We start from the raw sequence: 14,384 nt of genomic DNA on the forward strand, positions 1-14,384 counted from the left end.
AGCAGGCCTATGCGAGGGCTTTAACCCATTGGGAAAGCGTCTACACAATGAGATGAAAGTTGGTATTACACTGTTCTTTGAAGTTATTCGGTTGATGTGCAAATTACACAAAGATTTGATGAGCGATTAAACTGTTTCTAAACCTGGAGACTTGCACTTGCAGACCCATGCATGGCCATGGAAGGGATTAAATGCAACAGGAACGCGACTGCAGATGGAATTGAGTAAGTGTTAAGGTTGCAAGCTGGCATGTTTAAATAATTTAAAAAAATGATTGAGAAATCGTTGTGGGAATTACAAAATTTCTCTGCTGTACGCCTTGGGTTAAGGCCACTTTGGACCAACAATTTACCTGCGATGGCTAACCTCCACCTCGAATTCAATAATTTCTTATGAATTGAAGTTACTGGCGGGTTCAAAGCTCACGACGAAGCAGTACAAGCCGTAGATGAAATAGTAATAACAATAATCATAAATACAGCGAGACGATGACAACCCTAAAACATTCGAGCGACTGCCTCATGACAGGAAAAACTGTGCAGACCCAGGCAACGGGCACTGGGCAACGGGCACCAGAGCACCAGAGCTACAGACCCAAGATAGAATCACATGGAATCATAGATAAATTGTGGAAGTCTGCAGAGGTTTCAGAGGAGGAACTTGAAGTGAAGCTTCGGTTGAAATGTTGCGCGTGCGCAGAACCGCGTGCGGACGTGAAATTGAAATGAAAATTGCAATCTATGTGTCGGACGATGTGGTTCTGTTCCCGGGTTTCTTCTGGTGGGAAGAAGCACCTTTTTCAAGATAAGTCATGGGAAGATCGGAGCAGAGATCCCCCATCTAATTGCTCAATTGTGTTGACAGTTGCTCCTCAACCAAAATGTAAATATTTATATAAAATAAAAGAAAATTTAATAGCAACAAAAGATACTGCGAAATGTGCTGCAGAATGCAAAAATCGCATTAAAATGCACGCAATTGTTGGGGATAGTATGTGGATAGAAGGTGTGCTCTAGGGGCTGTGCAACAATGAACGGTGGCAATTTCTTGGCCTCATTTTAATGGCCAGATAAGCATCGATAGTCGCCGTTGCCGCTGCTGCTGCTGCTGCTCCCACTGCTGCTGCCACTACTCTCTCGGCCATTTTGTCCGAGCGAAATGATTGCGTGTGTTTGGCAATTTATCAAAACATTTGATTTAGTTGTAAAAAGAAAACATTTTCAACTCAATTTCGGAGGCAGTCCCCCCCCTTCCAGACATCCTCAAAAAATGGCAGCTAACATGGTCGCCTTTCTCGCTGCTCTGCTAATAGTAATACTTGTGGAAATAGCCTCTCCTCAAGGGTCCTCCTTGCCCGTCGGCAATTCAAGTGAAGTCCAGACACTGTCCTGGGCCCGACCTAGGGTTGAGCACCAGGTGAGGCGAGGTAATGGTAATTGCTATTGAAATTTATGGACTTTGACACAAGTTCTTTAGTTCATTGTGTGCTCTTTTAGATGGAAACAATTTGTAGCAATAGGGTAACAAATGTCCGAATTTTCCATGGGGTAATTCCAGGAAAATAAGATAAGATTTTGATTAAATTAGCATGAAAAAGGAGTTATAGAACTAAATATAAAAAAATAACATTGAACGTATGTTATGGTGCTAAGCGTACAACTTCTGTTGAATGAAAACATTTTTAATGGCTCCAACTGACTTAAATAGCAAAAGACAAGCGCAAAATTGCATTGTTAAAATACCGCACTACCTACAATGCCCCTACACTTTAAGAACCTACAAACTCCTAGAACACCTTGCTTAAAAATATGAGTCTGCTACTAGAATTACCCTCCCCTCCCCATGGCTGGCAATCATAGGTAATTAAACAACTCGACAGAAACATCAAAATGGAACCTGTTGTAGCAATTTGTAATTAAAACGTCTGAAACAAAACCAAATGCAAATTAACCAACAAAAACTTGTAGCACTTTGCTGTAATTTTTGCAGCTTATAATTTTATGCAAGTCTCTTGTAGCTGTAAGAGAGAGACAGAAAGAGAGACGGAGAGCTGCAGTTGTAGCGTTATGAGAGATGGGGTATATGAACAGGTCGATTGTCTTAGCAAAAAAAAAACACAACAACAGGTAATGAGCAATAACAATGAAATCAACTAATGCCAAAGAGTTCCGCCATTTCTCAATAAGTCAAGAATTAGTTTTCGCGCTTATACTCGTAATTTTTTATTTTATATAAATATTTACGTTTTAATTCATAGAGCATTTATTTGTTTGAATAAATTCAATGCCAATAAAATCTTTCTTCAAAGGTCGATTCAAATTTGATCACACCAATGCAGATATTATTTAATATTACACAAAGCCTAAGACGACTGACGATTTACTTTTGCCGTCGGCTTTCCACCAGATGCGAATATCAATAACAAAACCTAAGAAAACTCCTTTTTGTAAAATGTGACATATACAGGAAGAGTAGGGATTTTATCATTCTTTGAATTCCTTCATTAAGTGAAGCTGTCGGAAACTTTAATCCTGGTCACAGGTGTTTTCGCTTATGTCCTTCAAATGGTTCTCAAATCAAACTTTGAAAAATTTAAGACGTTTTCAAATATCGCCTTGTGTTTTTTTTTAATTTTGTGTTGATATATATATTTTTTTTGTCATATTTTAATTTGCTTTATTTGTTTGGAGCACGTTTTGGGGATTGATTGCTGCTGCGCGTCTTGCGTCGCACAAATACAGAGACGTAATAATATAATCGGATGGAAGAGAGCGGCGTCGCGGTCCAAAAGAAGAAGAACCAATACCCATACTTGCACACTGGCAGAGAGCTGTGTGTGTGTGTGTGTGCAGTTGTATTTGTTTGTCATTTCGAATCGCGCTCTCTCTCTCTCTCTCCCTTTCATTGTGTGAGTGTGAGCTAGTTGGTTACGCCCACAACGGCGTTACAGAGAGAGAGAGAGCTGTTCCATTTCCATTTCGTTTCCGTCTATATACTCTTGTGACTTTGCTTTGTGTGTTTGGTTTTGCTTTTGCCCTTGCCTTTTCGGGTTGGTTTTGCTAAGAGCCGAAATACCGTTTGTCGTATTGCTTTTATTTACTTAAGAGCTTTTGTTGGAGCAGAGAGAGAGAGACTGTGTGTGTGCCTGTGTGTTTGTGTTCTTGTGCATTTGTTTATGCGTCTCGTTTTACAATTTAAAGGCATTTCCTTTGTGGAGGGGTCTCTCGGGTCGCATCGGGTCGGGTTGGCTACACTCCTGGCTCTCCAAATCTTTGAACACTGCGCGCGCCGACACCCCAACAACCTCCACTCTGGTGGGTCACCTTTTCGGGGCCACCCTTCAATCAGAAAATATTGTTATATTGAATAAATATTTTACTTACAAGGTAAAAACAATATTTTGGTTTTAGTCTCTGCTTAATTTTTCGGGCGGAAAAAGGGGTTCCATAGGGTTTGGTGGCTGCCATGCCATACTCGTTGTTGGGTCGTTGCCTCTCTCCTTTGGCTCCTGTGGCTCTAATTTAAAATTTATGTTTTTCAAATTTTGTTGGGCAATTTAATTTTCGTCGGTTGTAGTTTTCCCGTCCAGCACAAACTTTACGATGATGACAATGACGATGAGAGGAGTAGGAGTGGGAGTGGGAGTGGGAGTAGGAGATTCCTTTGCAGGGTTATTTATAGAACCGTCTTGTGGAACCGTTCAACTTTGGTGGAATGTAAATTTCTTCATAAAGAATTCATGTTGAAGCGGTCCTCTCAGCCTTGAGGTGCACATTTTAAGATACAATATTCTTTAATTTTTAAACTTAGCATCTTGCAAGAGTTTAATGGGGAGTCTTTTCATTGGAGGTGTTTCATTAAGACTGGCAGCTAAAGTAATGTTAAATTATATCTATTACGTTTTAAAAAAGTTGTCAGACCCACTTAAATATAAACTTCTTAGAGTAGCTTACTTAAGAACATAACATAACTTACTGTCTGTTTAAATTATCATGGTTTTTTTTACTTGTATTATAATGGTCAATACGTATACATATATGTCTAAGAATTAACTCTTCCGAAAATCTTATACCCAAAAGCACTTTAAAATTGAATCAAAGAATAATTTTAAATATGTATATTCACTTTGGAGTTGTAAATTTCACCCCCAATTAGAAACCAATGATTCAAGAAATATATTACTCAACTTAATCGCATTTAAGAGCTCTATTATTGTTTCCCTATTACCTTGTCATAAATGGTTTTCCAAGTTATTAAACTCAACAGCATAAACTATAGATGTGCCCTGCATGCAGATATTTGCAACGTATTTAATCATCTGCACACAGGTTTGCAGGGACCCTTCACTAATTTCCCTGCTAGTTCTTTGACTAATTTGAATTACTCCGAAAAATTATAATTGCCTTTCTGATGTCTCTTTGAGCCACAGCAATTTTCTTCTATTATCTTTTGGTGTTCGCAAATTGAAAGATTAATTGCGAGCGAAATGCGTAAAATAATTTCGTTTCTCAAGCAAGTTGGCAGTCCTCATTCCGCCATTTTCATTGTATACTTTCTTTCTGTCTTGGATATCTCTTTATTCTCGGGGGGCTTATGTACAATGTACAAGGAGCGTCCTGCCCTGCCTTGCCATCGGTTCTCCTTCTTTCTGCTCCTTTCCATTCCGCTTTTCTTTATATCCGCCATTTTATTGCTTTTGCCTCCTCTCCACGATGCTCCCACTCCGCCCCTTCAGAGATCCACAAAAGCTCGGAAAAACTCTCGACATTTCATTTGCAATTTTCTTTTCTGGCTTGCATTTTATGACTTTTTCTTTAGCACTTCTTTCGGAAGTTGTGGGGGGAGTAGATGGACTGGGTGGCGGTCGGGCACACACCTACACAGACAAAGGGAAAATCTCCTTCATTTCCTCTTTGCCAACATTCCCCTTCCGTCTCTTTTATTCCTCCTCCTCTCCCTACAATTGGCAACATCTGCGTAATGCAATTTTCCCTTTTGGCTGGCTGGCTGGCGAATATTTCTGCCTTTGTTGTTTCTTCGCTCTATCTCTGCACCCTTTTCCTATTCCCTTTCTCTTTCAGGTCGTGTTGTTCCTTTCCTCTTTTCTCTATCTGTTTTCCCCTCCATTTTCCCCATTTTCGTTCGTTTTCTTCTTGCTGGTTTTTAATTCCTTTTTGCCTTGGCATTGCATTTCCCCGACAGGATTTATGTGGCCGCAAGGATCTTCCTTGTTGCGAGCAAACAGTTCAGTCCATAGCCACGCCCCTAATTGTAGGGTGGTGCAAGAAGGAGAATAAGTTTACCAAATAGCACAGAAAACTCTTTGTCTGGCCTTGCCGAGTCGTCGTCTCCTGCTCCTTCTGTGGATCTCGCCGCCCCATCCTTCTGCCACCGCCTGCCTCAGTGTATGCTACAAAAATTGTTGCCAGTTTGAAGATTTTAATGGGGTTTGGGGGCAGGATATGTCTGCGGATGAGCGTAATTTAGATATGAGAGCGGCATCTCAAATACTAAACATATTTTCCTATTTTTTATTACCCCACTTCGATAACACTTTGAGAACCGAGTGAGAAAGGGAAAAGGAGGGAAAGGAAAAGTTCTCTCCTGCTCAGCCTATGGTTTATGTACTTCCTCCTCCAACATCTGCTGCTGCTGCCTGCTGCTTGTGGTGCTGCCACATCATTGTTGCCAGTGACAATAATTCAGGGGCAGACAAAAGCCAGGCAGCACCTGGAAATTTATGGCCAACTCGTGCTGCAAGGACCCCACCACTTGACCCATAACTATCCACATGACTAGGCTTCTATACCTCCTTCTATCTTTTTTCGTTTTTCGGTTTGGTTTGGGTTAACACTTTATCGCATTTGGTTGGGTCGTAAATACCTGAGTGGAAGTAGAATCCTTTGGACAGCCAAAGTTATGCAAAGTTTAGAACTTTCTTTTCGCTATCATCCCCCCAGCTTTTTTATAGTTTCCTGCATTTGGCAATGCTCTCTCTTCCCTCTCCTTCGCCTTGACCAACTTTATTATCATATTTGTTTAATATATTAGACATTTTTTTCACATCTCCGTTTTTTTTTTGTTGGTTTGTGGTTCCGTTTTGCAACCCCGGATTCTCATTTTTTTTTTTTCTTTCTTTGGGTTTTTTTTCAGCCCTGACTTGTGGAAACTTTGCTCAGCAGTTTTTGACATTTTCCATGATGGATTGCATTTTATGCTAATTGAGTTTAAGCACAGTTACACTTTCCTTCACACCCATATAGACATTTTTTCTTGGGTTCCTCGTTTTTATCCAACTTTTATCTTATTTGTTTTCTGGGCAAGGGTTTTAAGGGGGGGCTTGGGATAGGATAGATCAAGTCCTGGCTGCAATTGACAGACAGCTTGTGGTTGGCCCCATATGTGGGGGTGGAGGTTCGGAGTATTGGCTTACTTAAAGTTTTGAGTGATTAGCAGGAGCTAGTTCCTAACTAAATTGCGCGTAAAATAATGAGATAAAATATATTCTGAAAGAAAATTGATTGAAAATAAAGAAGCTAGAGAATAATTTCCATAAGAAGCACACATAAGATGAAAGTTACTGCGGAAGCCAACTTAAATATTTGGAGAGACAGTAGGCAAGAGACAGAATAATTTCATAAATATGAAAATCGAGAGCGTTAATTTTTAACTCTATTTTAAATATTCACAATATTCAAATTAGAATTTTCGTTCTTTGTTAGACCGTCCTTTATAGTTTCCTCCGTTTTATTCACACACTCGCAACAATTTTCCCTTGCCCAATCACTCATCACGTGCCAACCGCGACCAATTTTAAATTCAATTCTCATCTCCCGTCTCCATATGCATTCATTAAACAAATTACCCAAACATCATAGACTCGTACACACAAAAAAGCAAACCCTAGCGCCGTTACGAAAACAATCGAAATTGGAGAAACCTCAACAAATGGATAGGCATTTGGCGCAAACATACAAATTTTCCGAGGAATATCTGCATCAGCTGATGTATGGCGCTGCCCATGATGATGATGTATGATGATGGATTGTCAACTTAATTACAATGGCAAACAATGGAGTGTTGCATAAAGTACATTTGCTATTGTTATTGAATCCAAGTATGCAAAAAGGACTGGCCGGAAAAAAGGACTCGCTACGTGCGGCACATGGCATTGTACAAAGTCGATGAGGGTTGTCGGCTGGAGGAGAAGGCGTGTGCCCTGGACTAAGCTGACTAATCTCTGGCTGCATTTGTTTGCCAGGACCAGGACGAGGACCATCGCTATACCCGAACCCAAAACCGCATCATAATTACACTATCACATTCTGCACACACACATACACACTCACACTCACACCCAGACTCTCTCCTGCAGGAACAACTTGCCGGCTCACATGTCCTGTGCAGCCTTTTCCGCGCAGCACTGTAAATTAGAATGTTTATGCTTTTTCACACAATTAAAGTCAACAGAGTGTGGCTGCCACTCTGTACACTCTGTGTGTGTGTGTGTGTGTGTGTGGGACACAATTAAAATTGTCACTTATACAGCGTAAAAAGTTTTGCCTAGAACATTTAGTTATCGTGTGTTATATGTGTGAATAGAGCTGTAAATGCTTGGCTTTCATTAATTAATGCCAGAGTGGGTGAGGCGCTGAAGAGTCTTTTGTTAGAAAGGGATTCCATTCTCTGTTTAGGGGAATACTGTGCCATCGCTTACTTTCACTGACACTTTATAAAAATTTGCTATATCATTCAAGTATTGGCACTGTCATGGAGAGTCCAAGTATCATCTTATTCTAGGACTGAAGTGTTCTTAACTTACAAGTTAATACTCAAAAAACGAGAATGGCATTCATCAGAACGAAATCATTTATTAGTAGATTTTTTTAATTTCTTCTGCTAAACTCGGTTCATATATAATTATTTTCCATTGATTTGTAGCATGTTTTGCAGATTCTATCTCTAATTTTTTATCCAGTATCACATGGACATATGTACGTGTACCTCTTCCCAACTATTTGATCAAATTAAAATTAATTTCTTTGCTCGCCAAAACCATTTCCCCTAAATATATGTACGAGTACGAGTATGTATGAATATATATTCCAAATATATTAATTCCTGGCGCTCAGCTCTTGGGTTCTTTCTTTCCTTTGGCCTTAGGGGCCGAACCTTTTAGTGGCACCAATTAAAAGGTTGTCTACGTGACAAGAATTTGTAGTGGTTCTAAGCTAAAAAACAAAACAAAAAAAAAGGGGGAGAAATTAAAAATAAAACTTTACTTTTGATGTTTGGACCTCAAAACAAGAGGCCAAAAGAGCGGAAAAGAATTAAAAATATGTAGAAAAAGATACAAAAAAGAGGGAGAGAGGGAAGAGAAGGGAGAGGAAGCCTAGCATAAAGTGTGGAAATTATAAAATTTCGAAGCGTAAAATTAAAAACCCACCAAAAGCAGAAAAGAAGTAACAAATCGTATACGGTATTGAAACACACAAGTGTGGAGGAAGTAGAATGGAGTGACCCCAGAGCCAGAGCCAGACACAGACTTGTTCTTCTCTTCTAAGGGGGCGTGGCCCAGAAGTTGCAAAAGGGTTAAAGGGTCTTCAAGGCAGACCGAAATGATGGAGATGATCTTTGACTGACGAAGTGTCTGTGAGAGTCTAAGGTTCCCAATGATTCCCGGTTCAATTTGCTGTCTACTAATTGAAGATGTGATGGATAAATTAATTGATACGATATGATACGTATATGCTCGATTAAATGAAAAGTTTAGCTGGAAATTGGACATGAAACTAATGTGGGGGATAGGGAGTCTCTTAAGAAGTAATAAATGCATTAAGAATAAGTTAATCGGGTTAGATCTGTATCCAAATAAAAATTGGAAACAGAAATTGGATAATTAATGATTGCCTATACAAATGAAATACCAAACAAATCTTAAAAAGATCAAGATCCATCCAGATGGTTCTATCAAAGACTCTTTAACACATAGAGTCTTTGGTTCTATTGAATAAAATGGATGTTGTAATAGAAGCCTGCGCAGAGGATTGATATATGATATATTCCTCTTATATTCTACATAGATATATGTTCAACTCTCCAACTACTTGAATGGCGTTTTCCCTAAGCACATACATAAGTGCATATGTAGTATATTAAATCGGTCTATCACCCATACCTAGCCCTACCCATAACCATACCCCTTCGTATCCCTAACCCGTTGCCAATCGAAATGGCAAGCCGCAACGCATTTATTTGTCCAATGGTGCGTGAAATAAATGTCAACCGCAACTTAAACCGCATATGCTGATAGCGGATAGCGCCTAGCCCACACCACACCACGCCACGCCACACCACATCCACACACCCTATCCCACATTCACATCCACGTCCACGCTTAGAGTCCCTTTTGGAGAGCAAACCACCCGAGACCGCGATGGGACACATGGCAAATGGATGTTACACCCCCGGCCAGGGACCGGAGCCAGACGATATGGTTTGGTGGCTTTATCTTCTTATTGGCTGCCGCTGTCGCTGTAGTCGGAGTCGGAGTCCCCAAAGAAAAAGCCCAGAATCAATGTCACATTATGATTATTTTTTTTTTTGGCTGTGCTGTGCCATTTTTTATGGTTCCCAACGCAAAAGGTAAATTTTCGACTGACAGTTATAATGTGAGAAATATGCTCGGGATACGTACGACGCACTCGTGCGGGTATATGCTCCAAAGAGATAGCTATCGGAGCACAGCACAGACTCTCAGGGAGCACTGGGACCTGTGTGTGTAGGTGGGAGTGCGGGCACTAAGGGAGCTGGCGACGTGGCTAATAAATTTCAAATGCAACAAAGTGTCGAACCGATAGACAGACATGGACATGGAACACCAGGAGGAGGTATCCCAGCAGTGTGGGTCCAACAGAAGTGCAACGAAGATTGATCTAGCGGAATGAATGGGTGACTAAGTGGGGGGAGTGGCTACAGGATGGGGAACTGGAGTGGCAAGTGGAAACAAGCGATTGCGCCTGGCTGACTGCGGACATTATTCATTGTTCTCCCTCATTGCTGGGGGTTCCAAGCCTCCCTTCGCCCCTGTCCAAAACAATCCACCCGGTCAAAAACAAAAACTTGACCAGACGACCACGAAGCGCAAATAAATTTTCCCCCTCTGCAAAAGGAAGGGCCAGACAGTCGGTTAAACGTTTGTACAAGCCCATGAAATGTCCTTGCCCAAAAATACAAACGGCAGATGGGGGACCGAAAAAAAATCTCTGCACTTTACGCTGCGAAGGAGGAATGGGCCTGGGTCTGTTGGGTGGCGGTATGGATGGGGTCGTTGCGCATTTAGTCAGTCAATAAAACTTGTTAACGCCGTAATTGCCAGCAATTTATTTATGTGGACTTTGTGTGGTTTGCCAAAAGGAAACGAAACAGAGTGGCAGACTCTGATATGAACTGTGGATTTCTTCGGAATGTTAATGAACTGAAATTGGCACTATCGATCAGCATTTTTGGACCTAAGCCGGCTCCAAAATCAATTTCTGGCATTATTAACCCTGCAGAAAAAATCAATAGGCAAAACTGCCTAATGAGAGATGAATTAATGATATCACTTGATTTTCTGCCAAGGTTGCCCACCTACTGCCTCCTGTCCTTCAAGAAGTTTCAATTGCCAATGTCTTTCGATCGAATCTTTTGTGTGTGTGTGTGTGTGTGTGTGTTTGCCTCGAAAAACAATTAAAAATTCATTAGGAACGCACATGAAAATTATCCAAGAGCACGCAACGACTGAGGTTTCCAGGAGTACTCGTACTCGTACTCGCACTCTGGTGTAGATGTAGGTGGGTGTCTTAATGGTGGGTCTGTGGCTAGGATGGGCGCTGTGGGTGCTGCCTGCCCCCCAACTTGATTAATTCAAATTGGGCCTCTCCGAGAGTCTTTGGGTAGAACTTCTCGCATGTTTGGCACGAATTAAGTTGTCGCAAGTGTTAAAGCAAAAGCTGTACGGGCTGTGTAGTGTATGCAAAAGTTGCATATTTATTGGTCGGTGCCACAGGGGGGCGTGTCCAGTACACGGCACTCAAACACAAGTCGGAAACGCGTTCCACTTGTAAATGCAATTTTTCAAATGGCGCTGGCACTTAATGAAAGAACGAATGAAGAAACCTCCAGCTTGAAGGTAAAACTTAATTGAGAGAACATTCATACTCGTACTTAGAGTGGCGGCAAAGGAAGTTGAATGGCAGATTAATCTTTGTCGGCTAGTCTCAAGAAACATAATAAAAAAAACCCTTTTTTCATTCAAGTTCACTTAAGGGTCATTCCTCCTTATCTCCTGCTCTTCCATCGATTTATATTAATTTCTGTTTCTATCATCCTCGTCGTGGTACATGCTCCCAGCCCTCTTCCAGCCAACTCTTTGTCCCCCAAGAGTTCAAATGGCTTCACAATGTTTTCACAGTCAAACGACTGACAATTTGCATAAACGTCGCGGACCCGCACCCCGAATCAGAACCAGGACCAGAACCAGGACCCACTCCAAACTCAACCCTACCCCCGCGGGAGGACACCAGAGTGAACCCCTTTCGAAAAGTGGGGGGGTACAAAATCTGAAAAGCTTTTCAAACGTATGTTAACCCCGGTTATTGCTCCTGTTTTCACACCAGGCTACATGTGACAGGAACAAACTTCCCCTCAAAAATATCCGTTGGCGTGGGGTCTGGGGAGGGACGATTTCAACGCATTTTGTTTCATGTGTCAAATGTAAAATGACAGCAAATTTAATCGATTTATGCCTTTGTTTCCCTTCATTTACAGATTTTTTGGTTTCACAGATTTTACAGCTTCTCGTGCTATGGTAATGGGAGGTGGGGAGGCGTTGCTGAAGGCGTGGCAAGCTAAAATAAAATTCACCCTCCTCTTTTAGTTAATTAATTTATGCGCCTTCTCGCAAAAATGGGAAAAACTGTTCCCAATGCTTGAAAAAGTTTGCGGCGAGGAAAGGCAAAAGTTTTATTCGATAAGAGGCGAGCAAATTTAATTGAATTGAAATGTCTGCTTGACATGAGATTGCATACACTCCAACAACAACAACAACAACAACAACAACAATTATAGAGGCCCCACACACACACCCCACTCCTCACCACTCCTCACCACTCTCCGCTTTTTGTAAAACTTTTTTTTAATATTCTGCATTTTGCAATTATAAAAAAAGATGGAAGAAAACTACTGCAAAAAAAAACAACTATTAAATGCTGAGGCAAATACAATTTTTGTATGTACAGAAATTAGTTGTAGCTTTTCAGTGAAATATATATACTATATGGAGTACATATATCTGTACAACAATCAACGGAACGTGTTGAGTTTTCCTTTGCAAACGATTAAAAAATTAAAACTAAATTGCCAATTTGCATGTTGGCGCGTTGTTAGTGAATCGACTGCCTTGCCTTAACTTTGTACATAAACATATATATTATACACATATATATTGTAGATACATATAGATATAAAAAACTTATAAGCACCTGAAATTGGGCGCAACAATGTCTGAAAGCGAGATGGGAACAGGGAGGAAAACACAATTTAATAAACATTTAAATAAGCTGCGTAGTGTCTGCCTGTGTAGAGATGGCAGATGGGTGAGAAGTTAATTAGGTCTGGGCCAAGAATACAGGGAGAGTCTCTCACAGTTTGCTCCGTTTGTTCCGCTCAGCCAAGGTGTTGAGAGTCTTCAATTAGTCTTAAGCAGCCAACGGGAAGAACCACCTCCTGAGGCCATGCTGTTCTACAAAATTGCAGTAGAACATAAAAATAAACTAAGCAAAGAAGCTATATAGAGATGTTGGCTAACTTTACTTCTTTTTCAGGGGAACAGCTCGAAATTAATCATGGGAATTTATTAATATTTTTATCGGAATTAAATGCTGATATCTGAAGCATGAAAAACTAAAGATTTCCGCTTTTGCAGCTGTAGATTCGTTTTGGTTTGAGGGGGAGTTCTTTGAAATGATTTGGCTGTGGAAAATATATTTAAATAGTTCAAACGACACAAGAAATAATACAACAATCTATAGTCACATGTTTAAGAAATCGTAAATTCTCCCCAACCATAAAACATTTTTTCTCCAATTATAAAAACTATTTAACCCGAAACTTTCTCAGGGAAACAACTCCATTAAGTCTTTGCCCTATAAAGGCCATTGTCAAAGGCTCTCCCAGTCTCCTGTGTGCCCGAATTCGGAGCAAACCGAAACCAAACCAAGCCTTGAGATCTTATCCTAACCCTGAACAAAAATATCAAATCCAATCAAATTGTCTTTTGGGTCTGGTGTGGGGTCTAGGGGGGGTTGGCCAAAAACAATTTCATATGATTTATATGCATTCGACTTGGATCTCTACTACGAGTATGTATATACAGTCAGTACCTCCTACAACACACTCTCTCCTGCCCTAAAAACCTATCTGCATCTCCGCCTGAACCATTGCAAATGAAGTTGCAAATCAAGTTGCAAGGGGCCTTTTTTTTGGGAATGGTTTATTTGGGGGGGAACCAGAGAGAGTGGAGTTGCCCCCACAGCTCTGCATGCAACCAATTTCTGCCTATGACAGCCGCACAAAAGTTCAACTGATGATACATTGTGGCAGCAACTGCAGTCTGCCACACACACACACACACACACACACATATGTAAAAGCACCCAGACTCAGCCAGACCTCGAATGGATTGCAGTTGCAGCAACGAGTCGCCTGGTCTCTTCATTGTTTCGAGTTTCGAGTTCGTTTTGTGGTCGAAAAGTGTTGCAAACTGTGACTGAGAGTCGAAGGGGGGTGCCGCCAGAGGAAGCTGGTTTATGAAATGAAAGCAAAGATAAGACCGAATGGGTTGGGTGGGGGGTGGAGAAACCCTTTTTCGGGCCATGTTGTTGGGTGGCGGCAAATTGCATTTTGCAATGAGAAGTGACGCAGCCAGCCGGGGCAGATGCACACACACACACACGCCGATAAGGGAGGGGTGGGAAAGGGACTGGGACTGGGACTGGCACCGGCACTGGGGGTATGAGGGCGCACCAGTATGGGGGAGTGGCAAGTTGACAATGTGCGAACAAATAATTCCATCAGCAAGAACAAAAGCGTCGAGTGTTTGTTTGGGTGGCGACGGCATCGGACCACGTCCTCCCGTTGTCTGTCCCACGTTCATCCGCAAGGACCCCAGCATACCCTGTGAGCATGTGTCGTGAGTGTCTGTGCATGTGCATGTGCAATATGTTACACTTGCCGACTGGATGCTGCTGAACACTGAACTGAGCTGAGCTCCTGCAGTCAGCAATCTTGCAACGCCCCCTTCAAACTCTGAGTTTGCTCGATTATCATTGTTGAAATTTATG

General features: G+C 41.3%; 1 protein-coding gene across 2 annotated transcripts in view; it reads right to left on the reverse strand.

The window, feature by feature from the left end:
• The window catches only part of LOC111069084 (carboxypeptidase N subunit 2), a 52,390-nt gene that overhangs the window by 21,268 nt on the left and 16,738 nt on the right, over positions 1–14,384 (reverse strand). The gene's annotated exons all lie outside the window — the stretch shown is intronic.

This window comes from Drosophila obscura, unplaced genomic scaffold (genome assembly GCF_018151105.1).
Source record: "Drosophila obscura isolate BZ-5 IFL unplaced genomic scaffold, ASM1815110v1 contig_200, whole genome shotgun sequence".
In the NCBI taxonomy this organism is placed as follows: Eukaryota; Metazoa; Arthropoda; class Insecta; order Diptera; family Drosophilidae; genus Drosophila; species Drosophila obscura.